Source organism: Mus pahari, chromosome 6 (assembly GCF_900095145.1).
Source record: "Mus pahari chromosome 6, PAHARI_EIJ_v1.1, whole genome shotgun sequence".
NCBI classification, from domain to species: Eukaryota; Metazoa; Chordata; class Mammalia; order Rodentia; family Muridae; genus Mus; species Mus pahari.
This window is the reverse complement of record NC_034595.1, coordinates 84,774,036-84,789,981: the sequence shown is the minus strand read 5'-3', so window position 1 is coordinate 84,789,981 and position 15,946 is coordinate 84,774,036. Positions and strand designations below refer to the sequence as shown.

Below are 15,946 nucleotides of genomic sequence, written 5' to 3'. Positions count from 1 at the left end.
GGCACACACAAGACAAACCAACCAACCAACCAACCAAATAAATAAATGTAAAACACAAAACCAAGAACCCCAGGCCTGGGATAGGATGCATTTAGACCCAGACCCTGGCCTAGCATGCTTGGAGCCCTGGATTCTCCCTGGAGCACATAAGCCTGCTCAGCCAGCATGACATTAGTCTCAGCATTCCCTGCAAGGGCAAGGCTAACCTGGGCTACCTAGGGAGTTCCTGGACAGCCAGGGAAACACAGAGAGATCCTGAATCAAGGAGCCCAGGCAGGTTAATGCACCTGCAGTCCTAACATTTGAGGGATGAGTTCAAGGCCACCCTCCGGGAGGAGGGGAGGTTGAGGATTGCAGGCCAGTCTGTCAGGAGACCATATGTCAAACAACAACAAGAAAGAAGCCCAAATAGCAAACATCTATTTCTGTGTCTTTAATTCATTTGAATTAGCCTCAGTCAGTATCTCTTGCCAGAAAATGTCAATGAACTTTTTTTTTTTTTTTTAAATCCTAGGATGTTTATTACAAAGGTAAACCCTGATCCTTGAGATGGGCTTATCGGTAGGATTTCTGGTATCGGGCACGGGCACCAGGACCTCCAAACTTTTTGGATTCGCAGCGACGTGGGTCAGCTACAAGCAGGGTCCGATCNTACTGGATGAGGATATCTTTGATCTCCTTCTTAGAGGNTTCATCCACATATTTTTGGTAATAAGCCACCAGGGCCTTTGAGATGGACTGTCNGATGGCATAAATTTGGGCCACATGACCACCACCCTTCACANGGACCCGGATATCCACACCAGCAAATCGCTCCTTGCCCAGAAGCAAAACAGGCTCCAGTAACTTGTACAGCAGCGTGCGCGGCTCGATCATCTCCAGCGGGCGTCCGTTCACCTTGATGAGCCCATTTCCCCGCTTGCGGTGGGTCACAGCTGTGGCTGTCTTCTTGCCTCTGAAGACCTGCACGGACTGCAGCGGACCCTTGGACTGCATAGCTCCGAGCACGAGCACGAGCTCCTCACCGCACCGCCACCGGAAAAGGGGTCAATGAACTTTTTGATGTTTGGTTTTGTGTGTGGACTTGTGTGTGAGTGCATGTGTGTGATTGCATGGGCTTGCACGGGTGTGAGTGCACACATGTGCCATGAAGCAGGAGGACCTCAGAGGGTGCTGTGCCTCAGATGCCACCCACCCTGTTGACTGATACAGTCTCTCATTGGCCTGAAGGTCATCAAATAGGCTTACTGACCACAGTCCCTGGTGCCTGTCTGTCTGCCTGCCCAGTGCTGGATCGATGATGTGCGTGCACCACCATGCCTGTGACAAGTGTGCACCACCTTTCCCATGATAAGTGTGTACCACTATGCCTGTCCTTTTATACATGGGTTCTACGTGGGTTCTGGGGATTCCTGTTGGTGCAGCAAGCTCTTTGTGGACTGAGCCACAGCCTTGGTCTTGGGTTTGTTTGCTGTTTTGATTTCTTCTCACTTTGAAGCCCATGTTGACCTTGAACTGGAAGCAATCCTCCAGCCTCAGTCCACAGAGAGGTGAAGGCTCAGCTCTGTATCACCCCTGACTCTGCAATGACATTCTTTTCTCTTTTAAAGATTTATTTATTTTATGTATATGAGTACACTGTAGCTGTCTTCAGACACACCAGAAGAGGGCATCAGATCCCATTACAGATGGTTGTGAGTCATCATGTGGTTGCTGGGATTTGAACTCAGGATCTCTGGAAGAACAGACAGTGCACTTAACCGCTGAGCCATCTCTCCAGCCCTTTAATTTTTTTCTTTCCCCCCTTTTGGAGACATGGTCCCACGTATTATAGGCTGGCCTCAAGCTTGCTCTGATCCTCCTGTCTCTGCAGCCCCAGTGCTGGGAAAACAGGTCTGAACCACAATGTCTGGTTTTAGGCCATGCTGGGAATCGAACCAAGGGCTTCCTACGTGCTACTTAAGCATCCTATCACATGAGTTACAACCACAGCCTTCCCTTTGCTTGGCCTGGACCTGGCTGTGTAGACTGGCTGGCCTCGAACTCAAAGCTACCCTTCTGCTTCTGCCTCGCAAGTGCTGGGATCGCAGGGTGAGACTGCAAGCTGGGTAAACATTCCCTTCTGATATGAACATTTCCACCGAGGCTTAAAGGCTTCATAGCTTTAATGAGTAACTGTCAGCGGGAACCTAGAGAGATGGCTCTGTTTACAAATAGATTTACAACAGATTTAGGCACCTGGTTAACACATCCAGAGTCATAGCCCACGATCTGAGAGGCACTAAAGCAGTTAGTTATCTGGAATTCTCTTATCTCAGATAAGTGCACAGTTCAGCTTGCCTGCCTCCTCACCTCCTTCAGAAACACATGCCTGTCCCTTTTACACTGAGACTGTTTATTTCTATCTCTCTCTCTGTAGCCCAGGCTGGCCTCAGACTCAGGGATCTGCTCTGTCTCTGGCGCGCTCAGAATAAAGGAGTGAGCCATTCAAACTTGATCTTATCCAATTTAATTTTTTGTTTTGTTTTGTTTAAAAGATTTATTTATTACATGTAAGTACACTGTAGCTATCTTCAGACACTCCAGAAGAGGGCATCACATCTTGTTACAGATGGTTGTGAGCCACCATGTGGTTGCTGGGATTTGAACTCCGGACCTTCGGAAGAGCAGTCGGGTGCTCTTACCCACTGAGCCATCTCACCAGCTCCCTAATTTAATTTTTTAAACCTTTACTTTTACTAATGTGTATGTGTGGGTCCGTGCCTGTTTGCGACACCTAAGTGTGCCCATGAAGGTCAGAAGCAGCTTTTGAGTTACAGGTAGCTGGAGCCATTCAGTGTGACCACTGGGAACTGAACTTGGGTCCTGTGAAAGATCAGCGGAGTGATCCTCATCTCTGAACCCTCCCAACTCCTCCCATCTGCCCCTTTTTAAGACAGGGACTTGTTCTTATTCTAGGCTAGCCTTGGGTTTTGTAGCACAGGCTGGCTTTAAAGTCACAGCAATTCTGTCTTAAGCTCTCTCAATAAAAACAAAGGAATAAATAAACAACTGTAAGTGAACTGACCTTTCTTCCAACTCTGAGCAAGTAGGAACCTCTTGGTCACTGTCACTTCCCTGAGGACATAGAGTGTGGGAGGATGCAGAGCACCCTACAGTGCCATCTACAGGATGACTTGCTCTCCCCAAACCCTGACTCTGGGCAGCTTGCCTGTCAAGTGATGCTAGAGTCATTGAGATGACCCTCTCCTCTCCATCTAGTCCTCTCTGAAGCACAGGTGCCCTGGAGGGGATCACAACTTAGCCCATCATTTAGCACTGGCGCTAGATGCAGGAAATGCGTGAAGACTCAGTTTACTAATTTTGTAGTTGGGCCTAGGCCACAATCAGACCAATGCTTTCACAAGCAGAACTCTGCTGGCTTCTAAACACCATTCCAGAAATGCGGAAGAACGAACCCACTGGTGCAGGAGTATGGGGCAGGATTCTGCTTCAGCTACCTATAGTTCTATCTACTCCATCTGTGCACCTGCAGTGACCAGGAATTTTCAATTTTCACACACACACACACACACACACACACACACACACACACACACACACACCCTTATATGATGGTACAATGGTACAGAAGGAGAAACAGGCTACCTGCCTCCTGACTGTGCCTTAGGGCAGGCTGGGTTGTGGAGTGCTCTGGTAAGGTCATTCATGTGGTACAAGTGAGTTCTTCCTTTCCTCCCTCTCCTTCCTTTCACCCTCCCTAGGGGGAATCCAGGGGTAGAGCTTCTTTTTTCTTCTTCTTCCTCCTCCTCCCCTTCCTCTTCCTCCTCCTCCTCCTCTTCTTTGAGTCACAGTTTCTCTATGTTGTCCTGGCTGTGCTGGAACTTGATATTTAGAGCAGACTGATCTCAGACTTACATAGACCCACCTGCCTCTGCCTCCTGAGTGCCAGAATTAATGGTGTGTGCCACTACTACCCTACACAGTGCCTCATTTTTGCTGAGCATACAGGACCACTGAACCCTACTTCCAGCTGATGTGATATACTCATGTAGTTTGAATGCAGATGTTTATACCAAAGCTGTGCCAACTCAGTGTGCTCCGATTCTCTAACTCTGACTAGATGACTTTCTTGGGGTTTACACACACAAAAAAGATACAGACTCCTGGCTGGGTCCCACTTTATAAAATGGAATCTCAGGGAGGTAATATCTGCTCTTTCTGGTCCATGGTTTTGGTTTTTTTTTTTTTTTTTTTTTGAAGTTGGGTCTCTGTGCAAAGCCAAGTATAGAAGTCACCAACCTCCTACCCCCACACTCAGTGGCTGTCATGAATGGAGGAACCTTTGTGAGTGACCGCAGATAGCACACGCTTTCTGACCTAGCCATATGCACCTTATAGTTTATCTGGCAAGGTAGAACTAAGATGTGCATTACCAAAGTGGGGTTAACAAGCTGGTTAAGCACTTTCCAGCATCCATTGCCCTCACAGAACCCACAGGACAGCTAGTTTAACTCCAGCTCCAGGGGCTCCAGGGGCTTTCTGGGGCTTCTATGGACAACTGGATTCATGTACATACTCTCCCTCACAGACAAACACAGATGAGTACAAATACATTTTTAGAGCTGGAGAAATGGCTCAGTGGGTAAGAGCACAGACTGCTCTTCTGAAGGTCCTGAGTTCAAATCCCAGCAACCACATGGTGGCTCACAACCATCCATAATGAGGTCTGATGCCCTCTTCTGGTGTGTCTTAAGACAGCTACAGTGTACTCACATATAATAACAAATAAATCTAAAAATAAAAATAAAAGAATATAAAAAAAATAAAAGAATAAATTTTTAGCTAGACATAAGTGGTGCACATTTTCAATCCCAGCACTCAGGAGGCAGAAACAGCTGGATTCCCTAACCAGGTCAGACTAGCCTGGTCTACAGAGTGAGTTCCAGGACCTGGGCTATACAGAGGAACCCTGCTTTGAAAACAAAACAAAACAAAAAAAAAAAACAAAAAAGAAAAAAATCAAAATAACAAAGCAAAGCAAAGCAAACAACAGCTTGCTCCATTGTTACCAAGGGAAGGAAGGAAGAAAAACATGCTGAGGAAGACTAAAAGGAAGAAATGAGACACTGGCGGTACTCAGGTTCAGACAGGATTTGAGTGGAGGCGAACAGAGCACTGGAAGGGAGCACGCCGAGGAAGTCAGCAGGGAATGGCAAAGGATTTGGAGGCAGAGACAGAGCAGCATGTTCTGAGAACAACGCGTCTTGCCAAATTTGAATATGTACTAATGAGCAGTTCAAAATAGGGATTGGTGCAGCCAGATTATATAAGGTTTAAGAAGTCAGGCAGAGGAACTCAACCTGCCCGAGGTGGGAAAACAGGAAGTAAGTCGAGCCACTGAGCAGACTGCAAGAGGCAGCAGGGGCGGACTGTGCAGCATAACGGAGACAGAAACCTACCGCTTGCTTTTGGCTGAACTCTCCAGAGGGTAAAGGCCAGCCTCTGAGGGTCTGTGGAAGGCTGCCCGAGTCTGGCTTCCCATGTGACACCAATGCCACCTTCCCCAGTGTCACACAAGTTCTCTGTGCCTCTTCCGACTGAAGTCAGCAAGAAGGTTCCCAGGGAGGCTGAGCATGGTTTAGAGCCATACTTGCCTCTAAGCTAGGAGCCCGTCTGAGGCTCAGGAAACCCTGGCTGTTCTAAATCTTGAGCTCAGTATTGGTCTGGAAATTCCCCATGATTCAGGAAGCAGTGAGACCACACTGAACACTTTCTGAATGTGTTCTTTCCAATTCTTCTGGTAACCTGACTTGTAAACTATGATCCTTTAGGAAGCCACTGAAGGACACACTGGATACATACCTGATGAGGTAAATCTCTCCTTACTTTTCTGATTGTCTGAGAGCTACAAGACAGGACATTTCAGAAGCCAGCGCTGGAGCCAGAGAGACAGGCTCCTGGGTGATTGAAGGTTTTCTGGTTTCAAATTAGACAGAAAACCAAATTAGCAAATTAATTGTTGGATGTGTTTCCTGGGCTCTCCATCAGCTGCTGCAGGACCAGTAGCCAATGAAAGACCGTTTCTGGCTGCCCCAGAGAGGGGGCAGGGTTCAGAATCAGGTTCTGCCAGCTTCCAAGTGTCAGACATGTTAATTTTAAATTACTTTTGTACAGCCTGGTGTCAAAATGATTAAAGCATGAAGAAGAAGGAAAAAAAAAAAAAAAAAACAGGAAGGAGAGAGAAGTGAAGTGGCTTACCTTGCATCAGCACCAGGGACCGTCAGAGCCCTATTCCAGGGGTTTCTTTCTCTAAGATAAACCAGGACTAAGTTAATGCCCTTCAGCGAACACCTAAAATGGAGGAAGGGAGGTGTGTGGTAGTCACTATTTCTATAAAGCAGTCTGCATCACTTGAGTGAACTTGCTGTCATCCCCTATGAAACCATATTCTGATCAGAATAGGCTAAGTATATTCTATATTTAAAATATCAAATAGCTGGGTGTGGTGGCGCATGCCTTTAGTCCCAGCACTTGGGAGGCAGAGGCAGGTGGATTTCTGAGTCAAGGCCAGCCTGGTCTACAGAGTGAGTTCCAGGACAGCCAGGGCTACACAGAGAAACCCTGTCTCAAAATAAACCAAAACAAACAAACAAAAAAAAATCAAATAACATCAAGATATAATTTTGCTTGCCTAGCATTAAAAGGCATTGGGTTATTTTTTAAGTATTGGAGGAAAAAAAAGTGTATCAAATAATCTCCACAAAAAAAGATTGCCATAAGGGCTGCTGCTGCTCCTGTTTACAGATGGGGGAAATGGGGCTTAGATAAGTAAAGTTGGTCCTGAGCATGGTGGTACATGCCTGTAATCCTAGCATATGAAAAGTATGAGCAAGAGCTCAGCTACATAGCAGGCTGGAGGCTAGAGGGGGCTACATGTAACCCTTTCTCAAAAAGAGCGATGCAGAGATGCCTCAGCAGTCGGGAATACTTGCTGCTCTTTCAAAGTACCACATGGACCACAGCTTTCAGCTCCAGATCTAAATCCGATGCTCTCTTAAGACTCTGCAAGCGCCAGGCATGGTGGCCCACACCTTTAATCCCAGCACTCGGGAGGCAGAGGCAGGCAGATTTCTGAGTTTGAGTTCGAAGCCAGCCTGGTCTACAAAGTGAGTTCCAGGACAGCCAGGGCTACACAGAGAAACCCTGTCTTAAAAAAAAAAAAAAAAAAAAAAAAAGACTCTGCAAGCATCTTCATGCACACACACACACACACACACACACACACTAACAACAACAATAATAATATAATAGTAATATAGATTTAAATATAAAACATGTGTTTCATTGTGCATTCCTGACTGGCCTGGAACTCACTGTATAAATCAGACTAGCTTCAAACTTGCATAGATCTGCCTGCCTCTGCTTCCTGAATTACAAAATTAAACCAGGTGTTGCCCACACTTGGCAACATCTGGGGTTTCATATGGGTTGTGGAAGTTAAACACATTCCTCGTGCTTGAGAGCCCAAACTCTTTAATAACTGTGCTATTTCTCTATCCCATGCTATACAAATTTTAGGTGCACAAGAATATACTAAGCATGTCCAGTGATACAAGAGCCACCATTCAGAACATTATTGCTAATGTCAATAAAATGATGTAGAGAGAACACACCTCAGAACTGTCTGGATCTAATTTTAACATCTTAAAAGTTCTTTTGTTGTTTTGTTTTTTTCGAGACAGGGTTTCTCTGTGTAGCCCTGGCTGTCCTGGAACTACTCACTTTGTAGACCAGGCTGGCCTCGAACTCAGAAATCCACCTGCCTCTGCTTCCCAAGTGCTGGGATTAAAGGCGTGTGCCACCACCACCCGGCTTAAAAAGTTCTTTATTGAGAACGTCTATACTTTGCTTGTTTTTAATATGTATTATTTTATATTTTTAAATATTTTGTATTATAAAAATATTATTATTTAATGTACATGCATGAGTGCCTGCATATAGGTATGTGAATCAGGTTCATGACTGGTGTCCAAAGAGGACCAGGATTGGATCCCCTGGAACTGAAGTTACAAGTGGTTGTGAACCACCATGGGTGCTGGGGAAAGAACCATGTTCTCTGCAAGTGCTCTTTTTTTTTTTTTTTTTTTGTTGTTTTTACTTATTATATTTAAGTACACTGTAGCTGTCTTCAGACACTCCAGAAGAGAGCGTCAGATCTTGTTACAGATGGTTATGAGCCACCATGTGGTTGCTGGGATTTGAACTCTGGACCTTCGGAAGAGCAGCCGGGTGCTCTTACCCACTGAGCCATCTCACCAGCCCGCAAGTGCTCTTTACAGAGTCATCTCTCCAGCTCAGCCATGCCTGCCTACTTTTGTTTGATTTTTCCCCCAAAGTAAAATAACTTGGGGGACTGAGGACAAATGTGACTTGGTAGAATGCTTGCCTAGGCCGGGCGTGGTGGCACACGCCTTTAATCCCAGCACTCGGAAGGCAGAGGCAGGCGGATTTCTGAGTTCGAGGCCAGCCTGGTCTACAAAGTGAGTTCCAGGACAGCCAGGGCTACACAGAAAAACCCTGTCTCGAAAAAAACAAAAACAAAAACAAAAAAAGAAAAAGAAAACAAAACAAAACAAAACAAAAACCAAAACAAACAAACAAACAAAGAATGCTTGCCTAGGCTATCTCTCAGGGTGATCGAAGCCAGCAGGGACTACACAGCAAGGCCTGCCCTCAAAATATAAGTAAACCTATAAGCAGGGGCTGGTGAGATGGCTCAGTGGGTAAGAGCACCCGACTGCTCTTCCGAAGGTCCAGAGATCAAATCCCAGCAACCACATGGTGGCTCATAACCATCCATAACAAGATCTGATGCCCTCTTCTGGAGTGTCTGAAGATAGCTACAGTGTACTTATATATAATAAATAATAAATCTTTAAAAAAAAAAAAACAAACCAATAAGCAGATCAGATAATCGCTCCGGTAAATTCAGACATAGTGAACCACCTATAGGTGGTTATGGTAGTAGCATCTATTACAGTAACCCAGCACTGGGGAAGGAAACAAGCAGGGAAGTTCAAGGACAACCTGAATTCTATAGCATGAGACTTTTTCTTTTGGGGGTATCGGGGTTGTTTTTGTTTTTCCAGACAGGGTTTCTCTGTCCTTTCTCTGCCTTATCTGTACTGGTACTCACTTTATAGACCAGGCTAGCCTGGAACTCACAGAGATCTACCTGCCTCTGCCTCATGAGTGCTGGGATTGAATTCTGTGCCACTGCCTGACTTGGTCCCACAAGAGTCTCTTCAGAAATGCCAAAAGGTGGGGCTATGGGTCTGTGGCAGAGTGCTCGCCATGCTTGTGCAAAGTCTTGGCCTCATCTCCAGCATCACAAGAGAACTGTGGAGAGCAAAAGCAACCCTGAGTTTCAGGAATGCATTATCTGCAGACTTTTAGATAGTGCTAACACCTGTGCTTTCCAACAAACTGATGGGACAGGTTATACTATTCTCCCACTTTATTCTGGGATACCGTATCCCAAATAATGGCACAGTGTCACCCAGACCCATGATAATGAACATTTCCAGTGCCACCAGACACAGATTTTGTTCCATTCTAAGGTGGCCAAGCTTATATTTATAGGACCTACCCATATTCTAAGCTAAAATATATGCCTAAAGTTCCTACCCATCTGTTCTAAGGTCTTGCTACAGCTCACCCAGGACAAGTCTACTCCCTTTGTAAAACAAAGCAAAAGAAAAAGCCCCCCCCCCAAAAAAAAAAATCAAAACTTTTTTTTTTTTTTTTTTTTTTTTTGAGACAGGGTTCTTGGCCTGGAACTTTCTATGTAGACTGGGCTGGCCTCAAACTTGAGATCTTCTAGCCTCTGCCTCAATAGCACTGGGATTCTAGGTACGGAACAAGTCCAATTCTTGTTCCATCACTCAGAAGTCCAGCTTTCCTGATAAGCCAAGGGTTGAAACTTTCACCCTAATTTGGTTAACTGTTGTCATTATATTCTTTGTTTGTTTTGTTTTTTTTGTTTTTTTTTTTTGAGACAGGGTTTCTCTGTGTAGCCCTGGCTGTCCTGGAACTCACTCTGTAGACCAGGCTGGCCTCGAACTCAGAAATCTGCCTCCCTGCTCTCTGCCTCTTTAATCCCTACTGGGATTAAAGGCGAATGCCACCATACCTGGCTCTATGATATTCCTTAAAGGAAACCTCATTACTTAGGAATGGTGTAACCACGCGGAGTGCAGACTTTTCCCTGTTCCAGAAGCTGGGTTTCCATTAATCCAACCTAAGATGATTCTTGTTCCGGAGCCCTGTGTGGCGAGACAACCATCCCGACTCCTCAGCACCTTCCTTGCCTTGTGCAGGTTTTCGTTTATGTTCCTTCTGTGGCTCTGTTGTGACACACCCACATGTTTCTCTTCTGCACGACCTTGATCTCCATCCCTTGCACTGTATTACTGATGGTCCGAAGTGCACACATGCTACATTTATTTTCCTCTCACCTTCCACCACCCCTTCTTCCCACTTTCACTTCCTGACGCCTCCCTGGTCCACCATGAGTGTATCCACGCTGTTTTCCAGGCAGCCGCCCTCTTTTTATCAATTAGTAGGCATGTTCCAACATATCACTGTGCCACTGCCCAAATGTGTCGATCCTGGTTAGCACTCAGACTGCAGACGCTGACAGTCGGACGCTGGTTTCCAAGACACTAATCTGATTTGGGAACGCTTCCTCTAAGCACATCTCAAATTTCACTTCCTTGAAGTTCCAAGCAAAGACCTAGCCTAGCCTTGGAGCTGCTGCTCATACAGACAACACTCTCCATGGAAAGAGACGTGAATAGACACTGTTCATTCCGCCGACAGTTAAATGACGATCAGCCTGGGCGACAAGAAGCAGCTGGAAACAGCCTGGATTCAAATCCTAGAACTATTGTTCTCAGCCTGGGTGTTCCTGGTAACTGCTCCCATGCTAGAATGATCGAAGCAACTGTGGCCAACTCTTAGACCTGCTGTGAGCAGTTAAGTCACTCAGAGCATTCAGAACAGGGTCTAGCTCTCACATAGTTAAAACAGCCATTATTATTATTCCTTCGAGGTGTAAAAGGATTTAAAAGTGCGACAGAAATGAGAGGCTTTCCTGCTCGGGTCTTTGCAATCCTTGGTGTGGCAGTGGCTTTATAAGGAAGCGGACATTCTGAGGGAGACTCACGAGTCATTTGTGAATGAATGCCCTCAATCTGGGGCTAACAAGGAACAGGGGGCAATTGTTATTTAAGAGGAAGAGTAAAGGCCAGAAAACCAGAGCTGAGCCCCCCCCCCCCCTTTAGAGCTTCCTTTCCTGCCAACTGGAAACCAACAAAGCAGAGACAACACAACAAACTGGTGTCAGACAGAAATCAGCCAAGGTGGCTTCTAGCTGGACTTAACACAAGTGGGCTAAAAGGTTCAAGTCTCCCGATCTAAAGAGGAAGAAAAAAAGCAAGCAAGATCTCTCCTGTCCCTTCAAAACTTCCCTTTTAATTTCTTGGTCACAGCTGTTTAGAATGGAATTCTAGAAAATGCCAAGGGTCCCACAGACTTCTATACTTTGTGACATTGCATGGTTCGCGGGTAGACTATACTAACATATAAGAAATTAGTTTAGGTGTGTCAAATCACCTAAAAACACTAAGTAAATGGGAAGGGCCAGAACAAAGAGAGTATTTAAGCTGGTTTAACCGCATTCAACCTCACTGCTTAATCCTCTTCAGGGGTTCGCGTTAAACAACAAACTCAGTTTCTTGGCCTAAACCTTTCTTTCTTAAAAGAACACTTTCTTGCAAGTGTGATGTTTGTTTACGTCTTTTCAGTCCCAGGGGAAAGAAAAGAATTTACCTGACTGGGTTGCATTTTCGGACAATATCGACTAGAAAACGGAAAGAGAGGGCGATGGGTTATACAATTCTTGGAACTACTGAGGCATGGAAAGTGTGTGATTGTTCAGTCTCAGAAAAAGGCCAGTTACTGACACCCGGGTTGAGGACTTCATCCAGCAGCGCATTAAATAAGGCAGCGAGAGAAAGAATAAGGTGTAATTAAGCCGGTGCTGTTCGTGCCTGCTTACGGGGCCTGGCAGCAATTTGGTTGAACACCCTTCATCTTGAGAAATTTATAATTTGGCAGTAAGTTGGCAGGAACCCAGTTCAATATTGCAAAATCTGGGAAATGTCGAAACGTGGCTGGCTCACTGAACTTTTCCGGGGTCTTTCGAATTATTACTATTTTTTTTTTCTCCTCTCGGATTCAGAGAGCAGCGTGCCTCTTCAGAGAAGGCCACGAGGTATTTGTTTTTTTTTTTAAAGCACAAAGTCAAGCAAACTTTCCTGACTCCGACCTTTGTGTGCACACCGGGGGAAGAGAAGGGTTTCGACTGCTAACGCCGAGCTCGCGCGGTTGATAGCCCTTTAAAAAAAAAAAAAAAAAAAAAAAAAAACCAACCCCAACACCCCCCAACCAGTACTTGGGTTTCCGGAGTGCGAGCCACGCCACGCTTCGCCCCAACCCCACTCCCCGTTGTTTTGAAAAAGTCCGAGAGAGGTCGCCAGGCTGTGACATGTGGCCAACTCTGGCTGCCTGGGGCCGAGTTGCGCCAACCGGTTTCTCGCAAAGTGGCTGCGAGTTCCCCTGACGGGAAACCGGCCGCTGCTAGCCCGTCCCGGGTCCGCTTCCCACGGAAACGGCGCCCCCCGACGCCTCCGTCGAGGGCGCGGCGAGCGGCAGGGGGCAGCAGCGGGAAGCCGTTGTTCTGCAGGCGGGGTGGGGCGGGAAGCGCCCCCCACCTCGGCTTCCGCGCCCTCCCCTCCCCTCCCCCCGCGCCCTCCCCTCGGCAGCGAGGAGGGCGGGGACGCCGAGCCCTCCCCCGGGGAGGAGGGGGCCAGCGCGGCGCGCTCCCCTCCCCCCGGCCGCTTCTCCTGGCGCCCCGAGGCGGGAGTTTCCAGGAAGAGCTCTGAGCGCGGCCGCACCACCGGGCGCACGGACACGTTAAGTAGTTCCTCCGCGCGTCCTCCCTGCGAGGCCGCGCCCCAGCCGCCAGGGCCGGCCCGGGTCGGAACCCTGGAGAGACAGGGAGTGGAAGCCCGGCCGCGGGGACCTGAGGGCCCGGAGGTCGCCGGGGCCACTTTCCGTCCCCGGGGGAGAATGTGAGGGGGTGGTACAACGAGTTCCGGCCGCGGGCTCGGGCGCGCCCGGTGGAGTGAAGCGCCGCGCGCTCGGAGCGCTCACAGAGTTAAAGTGGGCGGGAAAACCCGGAGCGGACTCCTCGGTAGCTCGCCCAAGCCCGCCCGCCCCGCTCTTCGTGGGGGAGGGGACGGGGACGGCAGGAGTCTCCGTCCCGGGCTCCCGAACCTCCCACCCACTCCCACGGAAGAAACAGGTGTCCGCCCGTCCCCTCCGGGGGCCCCCCCGCAGGCCTCGCGGGGCCGGGTGGCGCGGGGAGGGCGGGCCGGCCCCTCCTCTGCCAGCGTGCGCACCGTCGGGGCCGGGCGCGCGGTGGCGGCGAACCTCCGGAGCCGGCGGGCGGGAGGAGCGCGGCGCGCATGCGTGCGGTGGGAGCGCGCGTCCCGCCCCTTGCCCGAGCGACTCCGCTCCTCCCCTCCCCCCACGTCCCTCGGCCGCCACCTCCGAGGCTCCCCCGCAGCCCGCGCGCTCTCCTCGGGGGAGGTGGCCGGTCCTGCCCGTCCAGTGACTAGAACCCCTTCACCCCAGTTTCGCCCCGCCCCCGCCGAGCTCCGGTACAAACTCCGCTGCCAAGGGCTCGGCTTTCGCATTCCCGCCTCCGCCCTCCCTCTCGCCCTCCCAAGCCTAGAGCACTTCCTGCAAACTGCCGGGCTGCGCCGCCACCGCCGCCGCCGCCGCCGCTGCTGCTTTCCTTTTCGGGCGCGGCACCACCCTGTACCCCGGCTCCCTCTACTTAGCTTGCTCCATTTTACAGATGGGGGACTCAAGGTCGACCCCTGGAGTTTTGTTTTGTTTTTTCCCCCAAATGAAGCACGGGAACTGCCGTACTGGAAGGGTAAACCTCGACTTTCCACAATTTAAGCTACTTCAAGCTGCAGTTCTAACCCCCCTGGGACCCTGCTGTCCCCTCTGGTCGATAGCAGCCCAGTTGACACGTGCCAGTGAAGCAGGTGACCCCAAGTCATGTCAGAAAGACGTAATAGAGGAGAGGCAAGTTATTTGACAAATATTGTTTGTTTGTTTGCTTTTTGTGGCAGCTTAGCCCAGGGGCCGCCTCGAATTCTAACTCAGAAAGACCTTGGGTTACTGATCCTGCCTCCATGTCCCTTATGCCTGGAATCCAAATATGGGGGTCTCGTGCTTGCTAACAACCGAACTACCACCCCCCCCCCGCATTTAGTCATTTAAAAACATACTCTGGCCAGGCAGTGGTGGTGCATACCTTTAATCCCAGCAGTACGCAGATTTCTTTTCTTTTTTTTTTTTTTTTTTGGCTTTTTCAAGACGGTTTCTCTGTATAGCTCTGGCTGTCCTGGAACTCACTCTGTAGACCAGGCTGACCTCGAACTCAGAAATCCTCCTGCCTCTGCCTCCCAAGCGCTGGGATCAAAGGAGTGTGCCACCACTGCCCAGTAGTTTTTGAAAACACTTTTAAAGAATGTGGTGCTGGAGAGATGGCTCAGTGGTCATGAGTTCAAATCGCAGCAACCACATGGTGGCTCACAGTCATGAGATCTGATGCCCTTTTCTGGTGCATCTGAAGACAGCTACAGTGTACTTAGATATAATAATAAATAAATAAAAATAAAGAACATACTCCCCAACAACATAAATCACACCATTTGAGAGAGGTATAGCCTCCAGATGTGGCTCAAGCTAACCTTGAACTCATGATCCTACTGCCTCAGCCACCACATCTGGCTCTATTTTATCTTTTTTGTTTTTTTTTTTTTTTTAAGATTTATTTATTTATTATATGTAAGAACACTGTAGCTGTCTTCAGACACTCCAGAAGAGGGCGTCAGATCTTATTACGGATGGTTATGAGCCACCATGTGGTTGCTGGGATTTGAACTCTGGACCTTTGGAAGAGCAGTTGGGTGCTCTTACCCACTGAGCCATCTTACCAGCCCCCTCCTTTTTTTTTTTTTTTTTTTTAAAGACAGGGTTTCTCTGTATAGCCCTGGCTGTCCTGGAACTCACTTTGTAGACCAGGTTGGCATCGAACTCAGAAATCCACCTGTCTCTGCCTCCCGAGTGCTGGGATTAAAGGCGTGCGCCACCACGCCCAGCCCAGGCTCTATTTTATCTTAAGAGGTAACTTTTCTGTTAGTACTGTTGGTCTTATGTTCTGGGACACTCCCATGTCCCTAGTGTCAGTTCTTCCTTGGGCTTCAGACTCTAATTATAGTTAACGCATGTCTTTTAAGAGATTTTCAAGAAAATTGATGAAAGCCAAGAGAATCCTGAAAACAGTAGCTCTGTAACTTTATTGTGGGACATAAACTTAAAAGCTCTATCAGGAATTTACTTATTTACTCTGTGTGTGTGTGTGTGTGTGTGTGTGTGTGTGTGTGTTGTGTGAAGGTCAGAGGACAACCTGTAGGAATCTTTCTATCTACCATGTGGGTTCTTGGGAATTTAACTCTGGTTATTGGGTCTTTCCCTGCTGAGCCATCTGTCTGTCCCATAACCAGAAATTTAAGGGAACAGAAGACTTATGTTGTACTTTACATATTTAAGGATTTGTCATTTCCATTTAACTGTTTTGAGGGTTTCATTTCGAACATTGTAAATATGGAGCTGTTTTGGGTCAGTATTGTTTTGTTTTATCTTTTCCTCCCACAAGACAGGGTTTCTCTATGTACCCCTGGCTGCCCTGGAACTCAAAAACATCCACCCTAGTGTTGAGATTAAAGGCATGAACCAC

At 48.0% G+C, this 15,946-nt stretch overlaps 1 pseudogene; it reads right to left on the bottom strand.

Moving 5' to 3' along the window:
- Positions 1-503: 503 nt before the first annotated feature.
- On the bottom strand, positions 504-1,022 carry LOC110323585 (annotated as a pseudogene).
- Between the last annotated feature and the right edge of the window lie 14,924 nt (positions 1,023-15,946).